Source organism: Oncorhynchus masou, chromosome 10 (assembly GCF_036934945.1).
Source record: "Oncorhynchus masou masou isolate Uvic2021 chromosome 10, UVic_Omas_1.1, whole genome shotgun sequence".
NCBI classification, from domain to species: domain Eukaryota; kingdom Metazoa; phylum Chordata; class Actinopteri; order Salmoniformes; family Salmonidae; genus Oncorhynchus; species Oncorhynchus masou.
Genome location: NC_088221.1, coordinates 23569852 through 23594905, shown reverse-complemented (window position 1 = coordinate 23594905; position 25054 = coordinate 23569852). Strand labels below are relative to the sequence as shown.

The following is a 25054-nucleotide window of genomic DNA, read 5'->3' as shown; positions in this document are numbered from 1 at the left end:
GGATGGCACACCACGTGGCCCTCTTGCGCTATAGAGTGTCATTATAACACATTGGCTTTGGGCTTTAAAATTACAAGCCTGCCCACGGATTGTTTCTTCTTAAAATCATTTACCCCCTTCAAATCCGTGAGTAGGCCTTTAGAATGCAGGTGTTACGGAGGCGCTTGTTGAACGGGAGGCACAAGGCGTTAGAAGGCACTAGGACCAGGGAGAGTTCCCTCTCAGGAGCGCAGGCTATGAGCATCGCATCCACATAGCGGGCTGTGGAGGAACCCCCCCCCCCCCATCGGATCTGGCAATACAGGATACTTGCGATTATATCCATACATTTATTTTCCAGTCTGTGGCGTGGTGCGGTTTAGCGGAGTGCACAGTCCTGCGTTTGGGATGGTTGGGCACACTCCAGAGAATTCCTGATCGAACCTCTTGGCAAAAGCGAGCAGGCAGATTTAGGGGGGTGTTCAGTAGGCTACGCTCTTCCATTGCCCCCGTTCGTTTTGTAAATGCCATATTTGTTGCCTTTTATTTTGTAGTTGGTCATAATAATTTAGTTTTTTTTTACTATAGAAACCCCCTTTTCTTTGATCTCTCAGTCTCTCACCTAAATGCACTTATGTTTATTGAGTGAGCTTGGCACTTTTTCATCCATCTGAGAACAGAAACAAGATCCACATCTCTCTTTGGATTAAACCGCCGCGGCTATCGTCCGAATGGGTGATCTGCTTGAAATACAGTTCTTCAGTGGCACCCTGACACTCCATGGAAACATGTTCTCTCTGGCTGATCCCCGTCGCTGTGATGTCCAAAGCTTTCCCCACTGACTGACGGACGCTCGTGGATCATTTTGTAAAGCGATTTGAAGGTAAGCCAATTCCCATTTGCTCTGTCTCTTGCCGCAGCCCATACCGCTCCTGGCAGTTTGATAAAGTTGGTTGGCCCTTAATTACAATTCTACTTATTTGATCGCTGCAACACAATGGTCGGGTCTGTCATTGAGTCTAGTTTCCGATGGACGGGGGAATTATATATGAAGTTGTAGCAGTTATTCTGATTCTGAAAGCATTTCAGTCAATCACGGTGTATGAGGCGTAATATGTATCCATATAGACGCGCACGGCGGTCTGTGACGGTCGTGACTGTGACGGACCGGGGAATGGCTGTGTGAAGTTAAGCACCTGCCGCTGTTGCAGCACAGACTCTGTAATTAGCAGGCTACACGGGTAAATGGGGTGAACTGGGTTGTTCAGAACGAACAGACAGATATTCAGACAGAGACTGTGGAATAGGCTGATGCTTTTTCTGGTGGCAAACGTGATTTCACGTGTGCTGTTTTCTTACAAAAGCCATTATACAATGCATGCCATCGTGTATGTGATTGGTGTATGTTGCTATGGTTTATAGAAAGAAGAGCTCTAGTATGGGGATGTTAAAGGACCTATAGAGATCCACTGCAGTGCAGTCTCACATATTGGCCCGCCGGCTTAGGGAAGCTCAGCGAGAGGATTTAGATAAAGGTGTAAACGAAGCGGCAGCTTTTCCCCTGTAGGTAAGCCATATGCTGAATCCTGGCTTTGGGTACTGTATACAAATGGGGCATGTTTCAAGGCGATTACAAGCTTTTGTTTGTGTGTTTGTTTCACAAGAGCAATAACAACTTTTTTGTCAGTTTCTCTCTCTATATACCTCTCTATCTCTCTCCACCTCTCTCTGTGTGAGCTTGTCTGTTTCAGTGTGTACCCGCGCGTGCATGCTCAGTATTTCTGCGTGCGTGTAAACGTGTGTGCGCGTGTGTATGTGTGTGTGTGTGTGTGTGTGTGTGTGGGGGGGGGTGTCAGAGCGAGAGGGACTACACAGTTGTTTCCCCGTTTACTGGCAATAAAAACGCATGGGCCAGGTTACTTACGCATTTTAATTGGATGACAATATGCAGTTTACCGGGTGAATAGGCAATCAAGTATTAAAATGTGATATTTTACTGAGGTGACGCGATGCATCCGACTGAGCACAGACGTCAATTCAACGTCCATTCCACGTTGGTTCAACGGAATTTCATTGAAATGACGTAGACCCCATGTTGATTCAACCAGTGTGTGCCCAGTGGGATGACACACAATGCTAAAGTTCCCGCTGGAAGGGTTACTTCATGACCGGCGTGGGGGTGATTCTGTGGTCGGCAATTTTTAAGATTGGGTGAGTTTTCTGCTCTCTGCTGCTGTAAAAAACAGAATAATAATTAAAAAAAACCTATATGGTGGTTGTGTACAGCAGGCCGACACGAAGAGAAGTCCATATACACGCCGCTCTGTCGTTTCCCAACCAGCTTCCTACAGCGAGTCTCACCGTGGGTAATCGCAGTGTGGTTAAATTTGCGGCTGGGGAAAAACAGCGCAACCCGGGGGGGACTGTTCGGACAGGACGTATGACGCAGGGATTAAGGTGGTTGATTGACGATGATCCTATTTCGGGAACTGCGTCTCAATTAGAATGAATAGGGAGCCTCATGACTGAATACCCAATGAATACACTGTAAAACCAAGTGTTTAGGATTTGAACACACAACTAAATACTTCTCTGTAACATATTTGAAATGCATCAAGACATTTAGAATTTGAATTAAAAAGTGTCACAGTGTTCAGATGGGTAAACACAATAACATGTTTATTCGCTTTAACACTTTTTAAACACATTAACACATTTATTCAGCGTATCACTGTAACAAAGTGCTGTAAATGTACATCAACACTTTAACAGTTAGCTACTCTAATTCTATATTTCAGTCAAAGATTTTTAGAACTAAACCAAGACCACAGGCCGTATTTCAAATGCGTACAAATGAGTCATAGTGGGCAACGCAAGCATGAAGGTGGGCAGAACCAAGCACAAGCTAGCGAGATTGTATTGGCACGTTCTAGCATGCGTGCACATATTTCCGTTAGGGAACGCCTACTCTGTAGAGTGCGTGTGTGCAGTAACTCAATTTTTCTTTGCAATCCTTCTAAAAAACACAATTAAAAAAAACTTTGGCAAAGAGTTAAGTGTACAAAACTTAGTCAACTCTAGTCGCAACATATTTTAGTTTTGAGAACAGAAAATTGTATTGAGATCAAATGTTCCACGATGAGAAAATTCGTCAAAATCCATCTTGTTCCATCTTCTCCCACTGCCAGCAACTGGGCTTCCTCTCACTACCATATTTGGTAGCAAGTGGAAACGCTCAGCGGCTACATCACATTTGTACATCCGGTGAATTATCTGTCAAATTTTTCTACCTGTGTTGCAGTACTGTAAAGAGCAATGCATTATGGGGGCTCAATAGCATTCTGCTACACTGCTATAGAATTACAGCAATTGCTGTACAGTAAAGCACTGTATTAACCATTTTGCTGTATATTTACAGCAGCATACTGTGAGTTATGGTGCATTATGGGAAAAGGTTGTGGGAAGTGAAATAATCTCTGGCTCATTAACATATTTAGAGGTGTGCCTTGTAAGACATTATATTTGTTGCACCCATTAGTGAGAATGCTGTACCCCTCAGAGTACAGTACCATACTGACTGGTGCGTTTCCAGTAATTTACTGTAAATCAGTAACAGTGTATTTTTGGAATCTAAAAACCTTTTTCCTGTAAATCTACAGTAATTTACTGTAATTCAGTACCATCCCTACAAAATACTGTACTGTAATTTTGGAGAGCCAAAAACACTTACATCCAATTTGTAAGTCGCTCTGGATAAGAGCGTCTGCTAAATGACTTAAATGTAAATGTTAAATGTTGTGTGTGCATGGTATTGTTGTGGCTCACTAACACATTTTGCTGCGTGCCTTGTTAGTGGCTATATGTTTTGCACCTGTTACTGAAAATGCTGTACCAATTTAACTGATATGTGGTAGTAGTGCCCAAGCAATTTAACTAGTATGTGGTAGTAGTGCCCAAGCAATTTAACTGATATGTGGTAGTAGTGCTTAGGCAATTTAACTGATATGTGGTAGTAGTGCTCAGGCAATTTAACTGATATGTGGTAGTAGTGCCCAAGCAATTTAACTAGTATGTGGTAGTAGTGCCCAAGCAATTTAACTGATATGTGGTAGTAGTGCTTAGGCAATTTAACTGATATGTGGTAGTAGTGCTCAGGCAATTTAACTGATATGTGGTAGTAGTGCCCAGGCAATTTAACTGATATGTGGTAGTAGTGCCCAGGCAATTTAACTGATATGTGGTAGTAGTGCCCAGGCAATTTAACTGATATGTGTAGTAGTGCCCAGGCAATTTAACTGATATGTGTAGTAGTGCCCAGGCAATTTAACTGATATGTGTAGTAGTGCCCAGGCAATTTAACTGATATGTGTAGTAGTGCCCAAGCAATTTAACTGATGTGTAGTAGCGCCCAAGCAATTTAACTGATATATGTAGTAGTGCCCAGGCAATTTAACTGATATGTGTAGTAGTGAAACCAGCCAGAGAGAGGATAGCCAAGAACATGAATATTTTACCATCTACAACCTACACCCAGAATGACTGCTACAGTAACTAACCTAAGAAGAAAACACTACCTAAACCATCTAAACTGGAACAACCATCTCAGTAACGGGTGTAATAAGGCCAACCCCTTACAGATTAGATTAGTTTAGAAAATTGTCAGTTATTTATCTTTGTGAAGTATAAGCTCAATGAGTCAATCAAATCAATCAATGAGAAAAGATGGATATTAAAAACAAACTATTCAAAACAATCATCCTGTAACAAAGCATGCTGGGAAATATGATAATGTACACAATGGACAGCGCCCTACACCCTAAAGCAAGGCCGTATTGGTCATGAATTTAGGCTACAAGATAGATAGGGTAATTCACCCATTAGAAACAGTGTGTGAATGCAGCCATACACACAGCTGTCTTACCAAACTAAGTGCTGAAAGTTGTAGCTTAGTTATTCATGCATGCAAACAAATATTGAATAGTAGTTTGGCTTAGAATACCGACACAACTGCAACGCAAATGAATGAATGAGAACGGAAAAGAACTAAACAGCAGTACCCAGTAGGCCTAGTAAATACAATATCAAATCACCGTGACACAATCTATATTTAGGAGAGATACATTAACAGTAAACAAAAGGCGAATGGAGATCCAAATAACCAAAACGTAGCCTACTACAGTGAGGTGCAGCAATGCACAGCTGTCTTTCCAAACAAGTAGGCCTATAGGCCTGCTTCAAACATGGGAAACCATGCTGCTGATGATTATAGCAACACATTGTGATATTGCACAATACACTTCTGTGGATCAAGTTCAATCGACGTAATCAATGAAGCAATTCCAGCCTACCGTAATCACGTTTCCAGTACGTACAGTTCCATTAACAACCACGAAAACCAGTAGCCTACCAAAAAAAAAACATCTAGAATGTATCTATTTCTATAATGAAACATACCGATATGTAGTTATACCCAGGGGTGTCATTTGGGTTCTTTCTTTAAATTGTTACCTTTATTTTACTAGGCAAGTCAGTTAAGAACAAATTCTTATTTTCAATGACGGCCTAGGAACAGTGGGTTAACTGCCTGTTCAGGGGCAGAATGACAGATTTGTACCTTGTCAGCTCAGGGGTTTGAACTTGCAACCTTTCAGTTACTAGTCCAACGCTCTAACCACTAGGCTACCCTGCGGCCCCTTGCATTGGAATTATATTGAATTCTGCAGTAACAGAGTTTTCCAGACACTATCTTCCTATGAACCAGTTGCTATTAAATGAATGTTTTTGGACAGAAAATCTACAGCTAGGGTAGGATTCTAGGCTAACCTGGGCTGGCTGCTCTGTTCCAAGATCGTCAGGAACAGTCAGAGGTTTAGGGGGCTGAGGAGCCATTATCCTGGTGGGTAGAGTGGGTAGGCTCCTCATGTGGAGCTCTGCAGCATCATCACTGCTGAGTTTGGCGACGGCCTCGGTTTTTGATGCTGCTGCTACTGCTCATCGCTCTCCTTCCCCTTTTGGCTTCGTTTGGGTACTTTGGTGAAGCCATTTTCTGAAACCCATCGTGGCAGTGGCAGATTAGCTGGTTGGAGCGAGCTAATTAATCTGAGGTTGACACTAATGCTTTTTACAGCTAGTGAAGAAGCTAACTAAACTCTTTAGTGGTGGAGCGTGAGGCAGAGTTGAGTGAAGCAGCTTCAATGGTAAACTTGACCCCACCCTTTTAAAATCAAATATTACAGGCGGTGGCTTATCACGTTATTCACTTAGCCTACAGCAGATGAGAAGCATTTCGCTTTCATACAGAGCGCCACGCTCTGTCCACTGTGCTGACATACAGATTTTGCGGCAATCTGTCTCTCAATCAGTTTAACGTTGTTGTTTTTTTTATATAGGGACATAAAACTTAAACTATGTGGGCACAAGTTTCAACTGAGGGGGCTAGCCCCTTTTTGCACCATCGTGAATCCAGGCCCAAGGTAAAGTGTCAGGCATTTCTAACACTGATCTGAATAAAAAAGCATGGAAAATCACATCAGTGTCTAATTACTAAATGCACTCTAAAACGGGATGATAGGAAAGGAAACAACCCTTAGGAGATGTTCTCTTGCTGGAAACGGACTATCATGTATAATCTTTCATTCTAAATGCCCGTGTTTATGATGAGGACACTTATTGGCAAATCTACATTTTTCAGTTTAAAACACTGACGTTTTTGTTATAAACATGTCACATGTCTCATGGTTTTACAGTGTAGGCTACCGAGCCTCGCCAGGCCTAACACTCCTCAGACACAAACCCCAGGAGGTATTGCTGTATTCATGTTTGTTTTGATGTTAATTTGGTTGGTTCATGTCGCGAGAGCGCTCTTTGAGGAGGAGTGCAGTGAATAAAATGAACATGATATACCATGTGGTGAGGACTTTAAACAGAACATAATCAGTATTACAAGAAAGGGTTCAGCATGTTAGAACTCTAAATGTATTCAAGTATAGCCTAGGCTACGTCTTACATTTCCAAGAATATTTAGGATGTTCTCAGACTGCCAGTCGTGATGAATCCCATTCCGAAAAAGCCAGAGAATGTTAAGAAGATCAGACAGTGCTTCTAGTGAGTATGGTGGCCAGCTATACCCACCCGTTCATCTTAATGTGCCAGAGGCTCTCTCTCTCTCTCTCTCTCTCTTTCTCGCCTGTGCATGAATATTCATAATGCAGTAATATAGCTTAATCGAATTCCAAGGTGCAAATGCTGTGTAGTTTGTCAGTGGCTTGCGTTGCCGTAATGTGGTGCTGAAATGGACAGCTCCGTCTTGTTGGCTCACGCTCTCAAAGGCCTAGTGATACAGCAGGTAACAACAGGTCACATAGCAACGCACCAATGGAAAGACACCCTCAGCCAATCATGAATGGCAGAGCTAGCCTACACCACACGTGTCACTTTCTGTGGTGTGGCTTACAGCAGGCATAATATTATCTGTAAAGTTTATTGAGGTTTTTTTCAAAATGAATACTTGCCAACTTAGACAATACAAATGATTATTGAAGTAATATCAGGATAAACCTGTGTCTGGTATTTCATAGGCCTACACTGTGTGTAGCAACTCCCCTCTCCTGTAGACCTAGGTGAGCCAATGCACATTTCCTCCAGCCTCCCGCCAGCGTCCTAATGAAGCACCATCTCTCCCGTGGGGCCAAATACAGCACTCCCCGTGGGTTTTCCTGTTAATTCATTTTCCAACATCCCCTTTCCTGCGTTAGCGGTTGAGTGCTTTATACGGCTGCCTTTCTGTGTGTACTGGGGGCTGTTAAAAGCCATTTATCGGTCATCATGAAATGGTCCTGTAGCATTTAAACACCCAGGTATTGCTGGGGACCACTTTGAGGTGGTGAAATGTATCAGTAACTTGGTGTGTCCGGAAAAGCAGTGCTGCAGGAACAGGGCTCGGTAACAAGGGGAACACGCTCATGGAAAGGCCTGGTTAGACTCCAGAGCAGATTGGTGTTAATGTCTATCTGTCTGTTCACTGTTCCTTCCCCCAGGCTGCGCCACGCCTGCTAAAGCCACACAGATGGTCAACATGTTTCAAGGAATTGTTTAGGCCTTTAGCTACCTAAAAGCTAATAGCATCAACATCCAGTTTTAGCCGTTGACACCTAGATCGAAAGAGAGGAAAACCTCTCAGGAGCCTCGTTCTCTCTTCACTGGAACTCGCACCGGGAGCACACTTTGATGACATGGGCGGTTTCATCTGTTGATGTTGCTGTTGATGTTTTTGATGTGAGTGTTACATTTGGCACGTTTTGATGCCATTGTTTTGATGGGTAGCATTTTCACGGGGCACCCGGGGACCCCTGTGAGGAGCTTGCCAGCTCTGCTCCTGCTGTGGAAGATTGATATTTGTAATTTAGGAGAAGCTGTCACACAGCACTCACCAGACGGAAACTGCCAAGGAGGCGCTCAGTCGATGAAATGCGTTTTGTTAAGAAATAATTATTCTGATGTGAGGGAGATGCTGGGTGGTCAGAGGAGGGCATGACGAGGACTATGTTTAAATCACACTCACACACACAGAGGTGACTGTGGAGGGCATGTTAGGGGTGATATTATGTCATCTGTCATGGCGCTATAATCTCTGATGAGCCCTCAGATCATCACAGTAGGGTTTTCTGCACAGATGGATGAAAGGTCAAAGCTGAGAGAGAACCTTCTATGCCATCAAAGGGAAGATAAAATTCGACATACCAATTAGGATCTGGATAAAAAATACTTGAATCAGTTATAGAACCCATTGCCCTTTATGGTTGTGAGGTCTGGTGTCCGCTCACCAACCAAGAATTCACAAAATGGGACAACAAATAAATTGAGACACTGCATGCAGAATTCTGCAAAATGATCCTCCATGTACAAAGTAATACACCAAATAATGCATACAGAGCACAATTAGACCGATACAGAATTAGACAGACACTGAAGATCTTGTACAACGCTGTGTACTACTCCCTTCACAGAACAGCGCAAACTGGCTCTAACCAGAATAGAAAGAGGAGTGGAAGGCCCCGGTGCACAACTGTGCAAGAGGAGAAGTACATTAGAGTGTGTAGTTTGAGAAACAGACACCTCACAAGTCCTCAACTGGCAGCTTCATTAAATCGTGAGTGAGAGTGAGAGAGTGCTTCAAATGACCATCTCCTCCTCATCATATTGATTGTCAATAAAAGTACAATAGGCCAGAAGGTGAGAACACTGTTTGATTGACTGGAGCAAGACAGATAAATCCTGGTTCACCTTGCAGATTGGGGCTCTGTCTGGCATGTAGTAACTGTAGTTAGGAGACTGAGAGTATACTTAAAACATGGAGGAACACATCCTTTTGAGGGTCTCCAATGGTGTCTGTTCTATTCAAGCTGCCACTTCTGCCACATAATGATATATTGTTACATCATTTGTATGGTATTTTTCTGTCCTCCATTCTCCCCTCTTCTCTCGGCTCTTTGCTCATTTCCCATTCCTCTTCCCCTCTTTCTCCCTCCCCTTCTCTTCTCTCTGTCAATCTTGCTCTCTCTCCCTGTATGGCTCCCTTCTCTCATTTCTTTGTGCTCTCCTCTCTCTTTCCTTTGCGCTCTCTCTCCCTCAATCCTCCTCATTCCTTCGCTCTCTCTCCCCCAATCCTCCTCTCTCTTTCCTTTGCGCTCCCTCTCCCCCATTCCTCCTCTCTCTTTCCTTTGTGCTCCCTCTCCCTCAATCCTCCTCATTCCTTTGCTCTCTCTCCCCCATTCCTCCTCTCTCTTTCCTTTGCGCTCCCTCTCCCCCAATCCTCCTCTCTCTTTCCTTTGCGCTCCCTCTTCCCCATTCCTCCTCTCTTTCCTTTGCGCTCCCTCTCCCCTAATCCTCCCTCTTTCCTTTGCGCTCCCTCTCCCCAATCCTCCCTCTTTCCTTTGCGCTCCCTCTCCCCAATCCTCCTCTCTCTTTCCTTTGCGCTCTCTCCCCAATCCTCCTCTCTCTTTCCTTTGCGCTCTCTCTCCCTCAATCCTCCTCATTCCTTCGCTCTCTCTCCCCCAATCCTCCTCTCTCTTTCCTTTGCGCTCCCTCTCCCCCAATCCTCCTCTCTCTTTCCTTTGCGCTCCCAATCCCCCAATCCTCCTCTCACTTTCCTTTGCGCTCCCTCTCCCCAATCCTCCTCTCTCTTTCCTTTGCGCTCCCTCTCCCCCAATCCTCCTCTCTCTTTCCTTTGCGCTCCCAATCCCCCAATCCTCCTCTCACTTTCCTTTGCGCTCCCTCTCCCCCAATCCTCCTCTCTCTTTCCTTTTCGCTCTCTCTCCCCCAATCTTCCTCTCTCTTTCCTTTGCGCTCCCTCTCCCCAATCCTCCTCTCTCTTTCCTTTGCGCTCCCTCTCCCCCAATCCTCCTCTCTCTTTCCTTTGCGCTCCCTCTCCCCAATCCTCCTCTCTCTTTCCTTTGCGCTCCCTCTCCCCCATTCCTCCTTCTCTTTCCTTTGCGTTCCGTCTCCCCAATCCTCCTCTCTTTCCTTTGTGCTCTCTCCCCAATCCTCCTCTCTCTTATCTTTGCTCCCTCTCCCCCAATCCTCCTCTCTCTTTCCTTTGCTCCCTCTCCCCCAATCCTCCTCTTTCCTTTGTGCTCCCACTCCCCCAATCCTCCTCTCTTTCCTTTGTGCTCCCTCTCCCCAGTCCTCATCTCTCTTTCCTTTGTGCTCCCTTTCCCCAATCCTCCTCTCTCTTTCCTTTGTGCCCTCTACCCCACTCGTCCTCTTTCATTCCTTTGCACTCTTTCCCCCACTCCTCATCTCTCATCTCTTTGTGCTCTCTCCCCCACAGCTCCTCTCTCATCTCTCTTCTCTCCCTCTCTCCCTCTCTCTCTCTCTCTCTCTCTCCTTCTCTCTCTCTCGGTCTCTCTGTCTGTCTTTCCCACTCCTCCCCATCTCTCTCTAGATCCTCAGATGTTCTGGTGTGAATACTGATGGCTGAGCCCAGCTCTACTGATACACCCCCCCGATAACCCAGCTGACAATGTCACTCTCAGACACACAGAGGGAGACATCTCTCCCCCTGTATCCACCCTCCCACTCTCTCTCTCTGCTAAAGTTTTCTACTTTCTCTTTAACACACACACACATACACACACACTCTCTCTCTTTCTCTCTGATATCTCTCTCTCTGATATCTCTCTCTCTGATTTCTCTCTCAGATATCTCTCTCCCTCTCAGATATCTCTCTCTCCCTCTCAGATATCTCTCTCTCCCTCTCAGATATCTCTCTCTCCCTCTCAGATATCTCTCTCTCCCTCTCAGATATCTCTCTCTCCCTCTCAGATATCTCTCTCTCCCTCTCATATCTCTCTCCCTCTCATATCTCTCTCCCTCTCATATCTCTCTCCCTCTCATATCTCTCTCCCTCATATCTCTCTCCCTCATATCTCTCTCTCCCTCATATCTCTCTCTCCATCATATCTCTCTCCCTCATATCTCTCTCCCATATCTCTCTCTCTCTCTCAATCTCATATCTCTCTCTCTCATATCTCTCTCTCATATCTCTCTCTCTCAGATATCTCTCTCTCTCTCTCAGATATCTCTCTCTCTCTCAGATATCTCTCTGATGGCTTTATTGGCATGGAACGTGTTACAGAGAAGAGATACTGTATAGATAGGGGATGAGAGGAGATACTATGTAGATAAATAGGGGACGAGAGGAGATACTGTATAGATAGATAGATAGATAGATAGATAGATAGGGCATGAGAGCAGATACTGTATAGATAGATGGGGGATGAGATAATATACTGTATAGTTAGATATGGGATGAGAGGAGATACTGAATAGATATATAGGGGGATGAGAGGAGATACTGTATAGATAGGAGATACTGTATAGATAGATATGGGATGAGAGCAGATACTATATAGATAGATAGGGGATGAGAGCAGATAGATAGGGGATGAGAGCAGATACTGTATCGATAGATAGGGGATGAGAGGAGATATTGTAGATATGAGATTCTGTATAGATAGATAGGGGATGAGAGGAGATACTGTAGATATGAGATACTGTATAGATAGATAGGGGATGAGAGGAGATATTGTAGATATGATATGCTGTATAGATAGGGGATGAGAGGAGATACTGTATAGATAGATAGGGGATGAGATGAAATGCTGTATAGTTAGATATGGGATGAGAGGAGATACTGTATAGATAGATAGGAGATACTGTATCGATAGATAGGGGATGAGAGGAGATACTGTAGATATGAGATACTGTATAGATAGGGGATGAGAGGAGATATTGTAGATATGATATGCTGTATAGTTAGATATGGGATGAGAGGACATACTGTATAGATAGATAGGAGATACTGTATAGATAGATAGGGGATGAGAGGAGATACTGTAGATATGAGATACTGTATAGATAAGAGATGAGAGGAGATACTGTATAGATAGATAGGGGATGAGAGGAGATGCTGTAGATATGATATACTGTATAGATCGAAAGGGGATGAGATGAGATACTGCATAGATAGATAGGGGATGAGAGGAGATACTGTATAGATAGATAGGGGATGAGAGGAGATGCTGTAGATATTGTAGCGGTATTTATTAGAGAGGGGTAAAGAAAGATTTTGTTTGTGCGCCAGGCAGGTATTAACCATGCCGAAAGGAAAAGAGTAGAAAAGAGAGAGTACCACTACCAGACCCACACACATCAGCAGAAGAGACTGCCTTGAGTGTAGCCTGTTTACCAGATAGCCAGTGGAGAGAAAAGAGAATACACACCATATAAAACCCACATCACAGCACAGGGGTAACCCCAACAAGAATACCTCATACAATAATACTAATACTAATAATGGCAGAGCAATTAAACAGCAACTTCATACAAGAACGAACCCAGTCATCAACAGAGGATTTGCAATAATCTGTATTATTTTCTAGTGGATGAGTGCAGAGGGTATGAATGTGGGGGTGTTCATCGACACAACAAAGGCCTTAAAAATGTCCACAGTCTTCTCGGCCACATGTCATTAGTACACCTCACCTCAATACAGTTCACATAACAATACACAACTTGCAAGCAACCTCCCTTTTAACTAAAATGTCCATCAAAATACTTCTGGCAGGGCAATAATAGTCCAGCTCTAATGAACTTCAATGGGAAGTGCATTTGAAAAATAGAGAGTCTGTTGCAGGGTAAAGCACTGGAACGAGAGGGAAGAGAAAGAGAGAGAAAAAGAGAAATCTTAGCTGTGGTCTTCAGTCCTGCCGGTGTACGGTCTGACTGCCCGATGGTTTGTTGGTTTGTATGTTAAAGCTTCGCAACAATGTTGCTACTAATCCATGCGATCCATAACGGGCGCGGTCCCAAACAAAAACAACCACGATCTAAAGCGATCACAACGATGATTGAGTTAAATACTTTATAAACTACAAACGCTGAAAACAAACAAAACTTCTGCAGCACAGCACACACAATCAAACTGTCGCGCCAGCCAAGAGCCCCTCCCCAAAGAGCTGAACGAGCTCTCTTTATTTCCTCCTTCCTTACTGCTCATGCGCTCTTAAAGTGGCAGTGCACGGTGAAGGCTCCGAACAGATTTCGCCACACTATGAAATACTGTATAGATCGAAAGGGGATGAGAGGAGATACTGCATAGACAGATAGGGGATGAGAGGAGATACTGTATAGATAGATAGGGGATGAGAGGAGATACTGTATAGATAGATAGGGGATGAGAGGAGAAACTGAAAACATGAGATACTGTATATATAGATAGGAGATACTGTATAGATAGATAGGGGATGAGAGGAGATACTGTATAGATAGATAGGGGATGAGAGGAGATACTGTATAGATAGATAGGGGATGAGAGGAGATACTGTAGATATGAGATACTGTATATATAGATAGGAGATACTGTATAGATAGATAGGGGATGAGAGGAGATACTGTAGATATGAGACACTGTATATATAGATAGGAGATACTGTATAGATAGATGGGGGATGAGAGGAGATACTGTATAGATAGATAGGGGATGAGAGAAGATACTGTATAGATAGACAAGGGAATGAGAGGAGATGCTGTAGATATGATATACTGTATAGATCGAAAGGGGATGAGAGGAGATACTGCATAGATAGATAAGGGATGAGAGAAGATACTGTATAGATAGATAGGGGATGAGAGGAGATACTGTATAGATAGATAGGAGATACTGTATAGATAGGGGATGAGAGGAGATACTGTAGATATGAAATACTGTATAGATAGATAGTGGATGAGAGAAGATACGGTGTAGATACATAGGGGATGAGAGGAGATACTGTAGATATGTAGATATGAGATACTGTATAGATAGATAGGGGATGAGAGGAGATGCTGTAGATATGAGATAATGTATAGATAGATAGGGGATGAGAGGAGATACTGTATAGATAGATAGGGGATGAGAGGAGATGCTGTAGATATTGTAGCAGTATTTATTAGAGAGGGGTAAAGAAAGATTTTGTTTGGGCGCCAGGCAGGTATTAACCATGCCGAAAGGAAAAGAGTAGAAAAGAGAGAGAGTTGCAGGGTAAAGCACTGGAACGAGAGGGAAGAGAAAGAGAGAGAAAAAGAGAAATCTTAGCTGTGGTCTTCAGGCCTGCCGGTGTACGGTCTGACTGCCCGATGGTTTGTTCGTTTGTATGTTAAAGCTTCGCAACAATGTTGCTACTAATCCATGCGATCCATAACGGGCGCGGTCCCAAACAAAAACAACCACGATCTAAAGCGATCACAACGATGATTGAGTTAAATACTTTATAAACTACAAACGCTGAAAACAAACAAAACTTCTGCAGCACAGCACACACAATCAAACTGTCGCGATAGCCAAGAGCCCCTCCCCAAAGAGCTGAATGAGCTCTCTTTATTTCCTCCTTCCTTACTGCTCATGCGCTCTTAAAGTGGCAGTGCACGGTGATAGATAGCTGAACAGATTTATAGATAGACACTATGAAATACTGTATAGATCGAAAGGGGATGAGAGGAGATACTGCATAGATAGATAGGGGATGAGAGGAGATTATGTAGATATGAGACACTGTATATATAGATAGGGGATGAGAGGAGATACTGTATAGATAGATAGGGGATGAGCGGAGATACTGTATAGATAGATAGGGGATGAGAGGAGATAATGTATGGATAGATAGGGGATGAGAGGAGATACTGTAGATATGTAGATATGAGATACTGTATAGATAGATAGGGGATGAGAGGAGATACTGTATAGATAGATAGGGGATGAGAGGAGATACTGTTTGGATAGATAGGGGATGAGAGGAGATACTGTAGATATGTAGATATGAGATACTGTATAGATAGATAGGGGATGAGAGGAGATACTGTATAGATAGATAGGGGATGAGAGGAGATACTGTTTGGATAGATAGGGGATGAGAGGAGATACTGTAGATATGAGATACTGTATAGATAGATAGGGGATGAGAGGAGATACTGTAGATATGAGATAATGTATAGATAGATAGGGGATGAGAGGAGATACTGTAGATATGAGATACTGTATAGATAGATAGGGGATGAGAGGAGATACTGTAGATACGAGATAATGTATAGATAGATAGGGGATGAGAGGAGATACTGTATAGATAGATGGGGGGTGAGAGGAGATCCTGTATAGATAGATAGGAGATACTGTATAGATAGATATGGGATGAGAGGAGATACTGTATAGATAGATAGGGGATGAGAGGAGATACTGTAGATATGAGATAATGTATAGATAGGGGATTAGAGGAGATACTGTAGATATGAGATACTGTATAGATAGATAGGGGATGAGAGGAGATACTGTAGATATGAGACACTGTATAGATAGATAGGGGATGAGAGGAGATACTGTATAGATAGATAGGGGATGAGAGGAGATACTGTAGATATGTAGATTTGAGATACTGTATAGATAGATAGGGGATGAGAGGAGATACGGCATAGATAGATAGGGGATGAGAGGAGATACTGTATAGATAGATAGGGGATGAGAGGAGATAATGTATAGATAGGGGATTAGAGGAGATACTGTAGATATGAGATACTGTATAGAAAGATAGGGGATGAGAGGAGATACTGTATAGATAGATAGGGGATGAGAGGAGATACTGTAGATATGAGATACTGTATAGATAGATAGGGGATGAGAGGAGATACTGTAGATATGAGATAATGTATAGATAGGGGATTAGAGGAGATACTGTATAGATAGATAGGGGATGAGAGGAGATACTGTATAGATAGATAGGGGATGAGAGGAGATACTGTATAGATAGATAGTGGATGAGAGGAGATATGGCATCGATAGATAGGGGATGAGAGGAGATACTGTATAGATAGATGGGAGTGAGAGGAGATACTGTATAGATAGATAGGGGATGAGAGGAGATACTGTATAGGTAGATAGGGGATGAGAGGAGATAATGTATAGATAGATATGAGAGGAGATACTGTATAGATAGATAGGGGATGAGAGGAGATAATGTATAGATATATAGGGGATGAGAGTAGATACTGTATAGATAGATAGGGGATGAGAGGAGATAATGTATAGATAGATAGGGGATGAGAGGAGATAATGTATAGATAGATAGGGGATGAGAGGAGATAATGTATAGATGGATAGGGGATGAGAGGAGATAATGTATAGATAGATAGGGGATGAGAGGAGATACTGTATAAATAGGTAGGGGATGAGAGGAGATAATGTATAGATAGATAGGGGATGAGAGGAGATACTGATAAATAGGTAGGGGATGAGAGGAGATAATGTATAGATAGATAGGGGATGAGAGGAGATAATGTATAGATAGAATGGTGGTATTAGAGCTTATTTTCATTTGCCGGTTTCATAGCAACACATAAAGAAGGCCTTTTATTAGCTCTACTGGCTATGGCTCTCTCTCTCTCCCTTACACACACACGCACACACACACCACACACACACACACACACACACAGGACTGATGCTAACGCTAAGAGAATGTCAAGTGCTTATCTGGCAGGAGGAGCGGTGGTTTCAACCCTCCTCGGAGCTCAGCTAAGTGAGGGTGACTGCTGCTCCTATCAGGGGAGAGAATGTGTCGACTTTATGTGTGTTATTTCTCCCATGATCACGTCTCTGCTCCAAAACAACCCGGCCCCTATCACATCTCCACTGTTATCCTCATTAGGTTTCTCTATGCTGTGCCTGCCAGATGCCGCTAGGCTTGTCATAACACACAGACTCAACACCATACGAGTTGTAATGGAATCATTTCCCCAACTGTCACTATGGGTTGTTGATGGCTGGAATCTTTGACAATTTTAGGGCCTTCCACTGACACCGCCTGGTATAGAGGTCCTGGATGGCAGGGAGCTCGGCCCCAGTGATGTACTTGGCCGTATGCACTACCCTCTGTTGCACCTTGCGGTCAGATGGCAAGCAGTTGCCATACCAGGCGGTGATGCAGCCAGTCAAGATGCTCTCAATGGTGCAGCTGTGGAACTTTCTGAAGATCTCCTGAGGGGGAGAGGCCTTCTTCTCAACTGTGTTGGTGCGTTTGAACCATGATAGGTCCTTAGTGATGTGGACACTGAGGAACTTGAAGTTCTCGACCCGCTCCACTACAGCCCCATTGATGTGAATGGGGGTGTGCTCGGCCCTCCCTTTCCTGTAGCCACAATCAGATCCTTTGTCATGCCGAGGTTGAGGGAGGGGTTGTTGTCCTGGCACCATACTCATCGTCATCGGTAATCAGGCCTATCGTTGTTGTGTGGTCGGTAAACTTAAGGATGGTGTTGGAACCACGCAGTCGTGGGTGAACAGGGAGTACAGGAGGGGACTAAGCACATACCCCTGAGAGGCCCCCGTGTTGAGGGTCAGCATGGTAGATGTGTTGTTGCCTACCCTTACCACCTGGGGGCGGCCCGTCAAGAACTCCAGGATCCAGTTTCAGAGGGAGGTGTTAAGTCCCAGGGTCCTTAGCTTATTGATGAGCTTTGAAAGCACTATGGTGAACGCTATGGTGAACGCTGAGCTGTAGTCAATGAGTAGCATTCTCACACAGGTGTTCCTTTTGTCCAGGTGGGAAAGGGCCGTGTGGAGTGCAATAGAGATTGCGTCATCTGTGGATCTGTTGGAGTGGTATGTAAATTGGAGTGGGTCTAGGGTTTCTGGGACAATGGTGTTGATGTGAACCATGACCAGCCTTTCAAAGCATTTCATGGCTCACTGTCGTGATGTCACAAGACTTACTGAACAGCCAATCAAATGGCTACCCTGACCATTTGCATTGACCCCCTTTTTATTTGCACTGACTCTCTGGCACCGGCTGTATGCACACTCACTGGACTCTACCCACATACTCACTGGACTCTACCCTCACACTCACTGGACTCTACCCACATACTCACTGGACTCTACCCTCACACTCACTGGACTCTACCCACATACTCACTGGACTCTACCCTCACACTCACTGGACTCTACCCTCACACTCACTGGACTCTACCTCACTCACACTCACTGGACTCTACACTCACTGGACTCTACCCACACACTCACTGGACTCTACCCTCACACTCACTGGACTCTACCCTCACACTCACTGGACTCTACCCTCACACTCACTGGACTCTACCCTCACACTCACTGGACTCTACCCTCACACTTACTGGACTCTACCCACACACTTACTGGACTCTACCCTCACACTCACTGGACTCTACCCTCACACTCACTGGACTCTACCCTCACACTCACTGGACTCTACCCTCACACTCACTGGACTCTACCCTCACACTCACTGGACTCTACCCTCACACTCACTGGACTCTACCCTCACACTCACTGGACTCTACCCACACACTCACTGGACTCTACCCACACACTCACTGGACTCTACCCAACACTCACTGGACTCTACCCTCACACTCACACAACTGGACTCACCCACACACTCACTGGACTCTACCCACACACTCACTGGACTCTACCCACACACTCACTGGACTCTACCCACACACTCACTGGACTCTACCCACACACTCACACATACTACACCCCAACACACACACAAAGTCACACTACATACGCTCACACCAACTGAACACACACATATGCATATTGTCGCCACACACACACAAACTCACACATAGACACACTTTCAGACACAGTCCCGGGGGAGACAGTCCCAGGGGAGCTGTAGCTCAGTAGCTCAGTTGGAAGAGCATGGCCTTTGCTACAGCAGAATTGTGGGTTTGATTCCTCTTACCACCCATATGTATGTGTGCATGACTGTAAGTCGCTTTGGATGAAACCGTCTGCTAAATGGCATATATATATATATATGTACAAACACACGCACAAGGTATTATCGGTTGCATTTTCATCGCTTTCCTTGCCCTGAGCTGTCATCTTGTCAGTGAAAACTCCACTCAAATATGCAGCACTGCTCTACGAAAAAGAGCAGGGGAGAGAGAGAGAGAGCTGTCTGACTCTCATCTCGAGCCATCGTTCCCTAAAGCGAAACTATGTGCTCCGTTGTTTTGTCAGCTGCAGTGGTCCGTGTCACGGGGAAATGAGTCCCCCAGGAGAGGGGGACCGTCATAAACGATGCGCCTCTGTGCAACATGGGCCTCTGATGTGGGGTGGCAGAGAGTCTTCCTGGATGCTGGCCTGTCTCAGTGCAATATTATTAAGAGAAGGCACTTGGATGTTAGTTGATGGCTGCCTCATCAGAGTGTGTTTTATGATTGGTGAACAGTGTGTGTCTGTACAGTGCATCAATACACCTCAGTGACAGGCGTCATATCATGTAGGATATCTTCTTCGATATGGATCTTTTGGAACGGCTGTCAGTAGTGCATCTTTATGGAGACCTTTCAACCATACTGTGTCTTTGTGTGCTTGTGTAACCCCATTATGTAGCTAGGTGAGATTTGAGTGCTTTCTTGGCTCTAGTATCTATTTATTTGTGTTTGTGTGTAGATGTGATATTTGTGAATGGGAATCTCTCCAAGTGCATATGGAACCTTCTGTGATTGTGTCTCTCTTGTGTTCTGCTCTACCACACAGGTTGAGTCAGCATGCCTGCATCATGTGGTGTGTGTGTGAGTGTGTGTGTGTGTGCCCTCCTCAAACACAGGCCCAGCCCTGTTCTTGGCTCTGGCAATGTTCTGGCTGTCTTCCTAGCCCTGCAGCTCCCCCCATCCATCCCTCTCTCTTTTCCATCCCTTTCCTATCCCTCCAGCCCCCTTCCCTCCCTCCATCCTCCTGCACTTCTCCCAGCCCTACCTGTTCTCCGATACACTGGAAGAGATGTGACCTACTTTTTGTGTGTATTTACTGACATGTACTGACTGTGTAACTGATAGATACACACACACACACACACACACACACACACACACACACACACACACACACACACACACACACACACACACACACACACACACTACATGTTGTTGTCTGTAAATTGTAAAGTATTTTGTCTGTATTGTATGTTTCGTTATGTGTCGGACCCAGTTAGATTAGCTGTTGGCACTGGCGTCGGTTAATGGGGATCCTAATACAAACTAATAAATGAAAAGAGAAAGGTGGCTCATTCTGCAGACTCAGTGTGAGAGGCAGTTTTGTTCTCATTCCTGTGTACGTGTGTCTTTAAATGGGTTGCTGTTGTTTTGCCTGAGCATGAGGGTAGGCCTACTGTACACCTTATGAACAACAAGGATAACCATTTTCAGTACCCCTGCTCTATCCCTTCGCCTCTCCAGCCTGCTACGGAGAAACCATCCCATCTCACCCTTAATACTGTTTCTGTGAAGCTAAAGCCTGTAATAAGATCCCATCTGAGAGGCCTGCTCCCCACCTGGGGCTATTCTTCTCTCTGAGACCCAGGGCAGAGATAATGTACTGTAGACAAGAGAAAGACATGCTAGAATACAATCAATGTTCCCCAGGATTGTGTGTGTGTGTGTGCGTGTGGTTGTGTGTATTTGGGGAGATGCTTTGTTTTGTGCTTCACTATGGCTGTCGAGGGCAGCAGTAGGGGGCTATAAGGGGGTAGGTACCGTAGATATGAAGGTGGGGAATGGAGAGCTACAGAGCTGGAGCTTGATTGGTCTGGGGATTTAGTTGAATGGGCATTGGTTTCAGACAAACAAGAGGGGTTGGAGGAGTAAGAGTCTCAGGAGCACAGACAGATGGAAAGAGGGTTACTGGGATTAGGGGGCTACTGAGGGAGGGATGGAGGTATGGGGAGATATGTGGTGGGACATTAGGGAGAGAAGAGCGATGGAGAGAGAGAGAGAGAGCTAATGAGGATAAGCCATGTTAAATTAAACCTCTCTCCCTTCCTCCCTCCCTCCCCAGTGACTACTGTGTGTTCTATCTTAGGACCCTCCCATTCAATAAGGCTCTTTATTTGTGTGTGTGTGTGTTTGTGCCTGTGTGCGTTCATGTGTGTCTGTGTTTCTGGAATCTGAGAAGTGGGCGGGGTGAGCATATGGGCAGTGAGAGTTCTTATTGGTTAGTTAAAAGATGAAACAGCATGACTTCTCTGGTTGGCCAGTTATTGTTCCAGAACACAAACGTGTTGTTCTGAGTGGTCAGAGGTTGTTCTTTAAAAGCGTTGCTCTGCTCTGACTGGTCAGAGAGAATTCTGCAACCAACACTTTCTCTGGTCTCCTTTTGGGCAGCTGGAGAGAATCCTTTTGCACAGAACCATACTTTAACAATATTATCAGTGACCTTGCTCTGGTAAGTGTGTGTGTGTGTGTGTGTGTGTGTGTGTGATGCCTGTGTGCTCATAACAACAGATGTAGGATCTTAATTCAACCTATGTCAGAGCGAAACAGTCCTGCAGCAACAGGATATGAACGTTTAGTCCATTATATTGATTGATAGGTGGTTAGGCTATTAGCTGGCCAAAAGTAGGCTACAAGAAGTTCAATACTGTTAATATGTGTGTTAGTGCAGGTTTTCAGTGAATTTATGTAAATCACAAAGCTCATCTGCAATTCCTGCAGGAAAAGTCTCAGCAACAAGAGAGATAACAAAATGAAGTGCCTACATCTGTATTGAAATAGAAGATGGGGAAAATGGTCAAAACAAAAAAGAAGAAGAATAAGACAGATGAATCTCTTATCACCATCTCCTATACCCCCACCTCAACCTGCCCTCTCCAGTCTGCTCCAGCCCTGCCGTTATCTGCCAGGCTGCCCTCAGTCAAGCGGAGAATGGCTTTTTAAACAGGCAGGACTCTGGGGACCTGAGCAGAGGGCTATTATTGGCCTCATTTAGGACCCATCGTCGGGACGATGGCTCTTCCAGATAGGGACTGGTATTGCCACGGATACCAGCACATCCCCGCTAAGAAATACTAAGCCTAGCATTGCTCTTTATTTCAGGGACTTGTGTGGGCTTTTTTGTTCTTGGTAGTATAGGCTCACCACTGCAGGACACACACAGATCCTCTCTGACAGTTTGTTGGATGGTTGACGACCAAGCTTAAACTTCTCTCTCTCTCTCTCTCTCTCTCTCTCTCTGTCTCTTTCTCTCTCTCTCTCTCTCTCTCTCTCTCTCTCTCTCTTTGAGGGATTATAATGTTTAGCAGGGTTGTGTGTGTTGTGGGCTGTGGTTGATCTTATGGCTTCATGGAATCATTATGTAGATGAGGATTACAGTGGTGATGATACAGTAAGCAGAGTAGGGTGAACTGACATGCCATCCTACAATACCCAATACTGTGGGAGACCAGTTCTGAAGACGATAGGGATTGGAACAGGATCACCCCTCACACACACACAGACGCACGCACGCACACAGACACACACACGCACACGCACACTACTGAAAATGAAGGCTCTTCCCATGTTAGTCCTGACTAATGCTGGGTTATGTCAGTGTGGTGCTGGACATGATAAGTGACACATAAATGTCCTTTGATTGAACATGCGTCTCCTCAGATTGAAGCACTTTGCCTCTGACTGTGAGACAATGAATACCCTGGGGCTCAATTCACTGTGACTGTGGCTTCGCCTTCTGCTCACTGAGAGTTGCATAGAAGCATTCTTTAGCAGTTGTGCTTGAAAAGGGCAACAGTCGGGCAATAGTTGTTCAGTATGAAAAAGTAGCTTCAATGATTCATTTGTTTTTGAACACAGGGTGTTGTGGTTGCCCTGTGTGGGAGGTTGTGTGCTAATGGTTGAGGTAGGACATGGTCACTGCTTCTTATTTATCAGCTTTAATATTGCAGATATATTGTAGGTTCTATCAATTCAATTGTTTGCATCATTTCTAATCCCATACCCTATCGGCCCTACACTAATCTGCGCAAACTAAAGGACAACAATACTTCTACTGCTACTTAAAGCTATTTCACTCACATCTACGGTATCTGTAGTGAAATAATTATACATATGTTCCTCATTTATTCTTTCTTCAACAGCTGGATTTTCACCCACAGCGGCCAATCCACCATTCATTCTGATCTTAACTCACAGATTAAGACATCTTTCCCAGTATAGTGCCATTTTGCTATTTCCTCTTGCAATACATCCCTCCATTTTACTATGCTGTCTTCCGAGGTTCTTGAACCTCCCTATTTGTAACATTTCTACCGATATGCTTTACCCAAGAGTGGTAATGATATTTCCCCTTGACTGAAGTCACTGCTTCTTTACTCAAGACCGCATTGACCGTAACCATGAGAGCAGGGTTACACTTAGTCATTCTCAGGCACCAGACAATGAACACAGACAACTGGAGAACCCTGTGTGTGTGTGTGTGTGTGTGTGTGTGTGTGTGTGTGTGTGTGTGTGTGTGTGTGTGTGTGTGTGTGTGTGTGTGTGTGTGTGTGTGTGTGTGTGTGTGTGTGTGTGTGTGTGTGTGTGTGTGTGTGTGTGTGTTTGGGCGGGTAAGGAGGGGGTTGGCTGTGAATCTCTGGGTAATTAATCACAGTCAGCAGGGAGTTGTATGGTGGGAATTAAACGTAGCATCCCTTCCTCACCTCACTGCCCCGGCCCTCGTTAACCCTGACCACCTGCGGTCCCCATCTGGATATTAACTAGGACCACCCACGGTCAACCATGGTCAGGACCACTAGCCTCGTTGCCCCTGTGGTCTTTATACAGCTTTATACATCATCAGCGTCTCCCATCAGTACTGAGGAATAATATACACAGACACACTGGAATAACACACATACTGGGTGGACTACACTCCAGACACACTGGACTAACACACATACTGGGAGGACTACACTCCAAACACACTGGAATAACACACATACTGGGAGGACTACACTCCAGACACACTGGACTAACACACATACTGGGAGGACTACACTCCAGACACACTGGAATAACACACATACTGGGAGGACTACACTCCAGACACACTGGACTAACACACATACTGGGAGGACTACACTCCAGACACACTGGAATAACACACATACTGGGAGGACTACACTCCAGACACACTGGAATAACACACATACTGGGAGGACTACACTCCAGACACGCTGTCAGCATTTGTTTTTGAAAGGGAGAGAGATGCTTGTGTTAGTGGTAAATCATGCAGACATTTCTGCATTAGTCCATCTCCCCCCCTCTCTCCCCGCCTATCTCTCTTTCTCTCCCCCTTCCTCTCTCTCGCTCTCTTTCTTTCTCTCTCTCTCTCTCTCTCTCTCTCCCCCCACTCTCTCGCTCTCTCTCTAGCCCTCTCTCTCTCTCTCTCCCCCCACTCTCTCGCTCTCTCTCTAGCCCACTCTCTCGCTCTCTCTCTAGCCCTCTCTCTCTCTCCCCCCACTCTCTCGCTCTCTCTCCCCCACTCTCTCGCTCTCTCCCCCCTCTTGCTCTAGCTCTCTTTCTTTCTCTCTCTCCCCCCCCTACTCTCTCGCTCTCTCTCTAGCTCTCTCTCTCTCTCCCCCCCTCTTGCTCTCGCTCTCTCTCCCCCCTTTCCCTCGCTCTCTCTCTCGCTCTCTTTCTCTCTCTCTCCCCCCTCTCTCTCTCTCTGTCTCTCTCA

The 25054-nt window shown here is 44.8% G+C and overlaps 1 protein-coding gene across 1 annotated transcript in view; it reads left to right on the top strand.

Moving 5' to 3' along the window:
* Positions 1-349: 349 nt before the first annotated feature.
* LOC135546830 (interleukin-1 receptor accessory protein-like 1-A) overlaps positions 350-25054 on the top strand; it is a 174334-nt gene continuing 149629 nt past the window's right edge. The window contains exon 1 of the mRNA XM_064975412.1: positions 350-862. The gene's annotated coding sequence lies outside the window, so the exon portion shown is untranslated. The remainder of the gene's footprint in view (positions 863-25054) is intronic.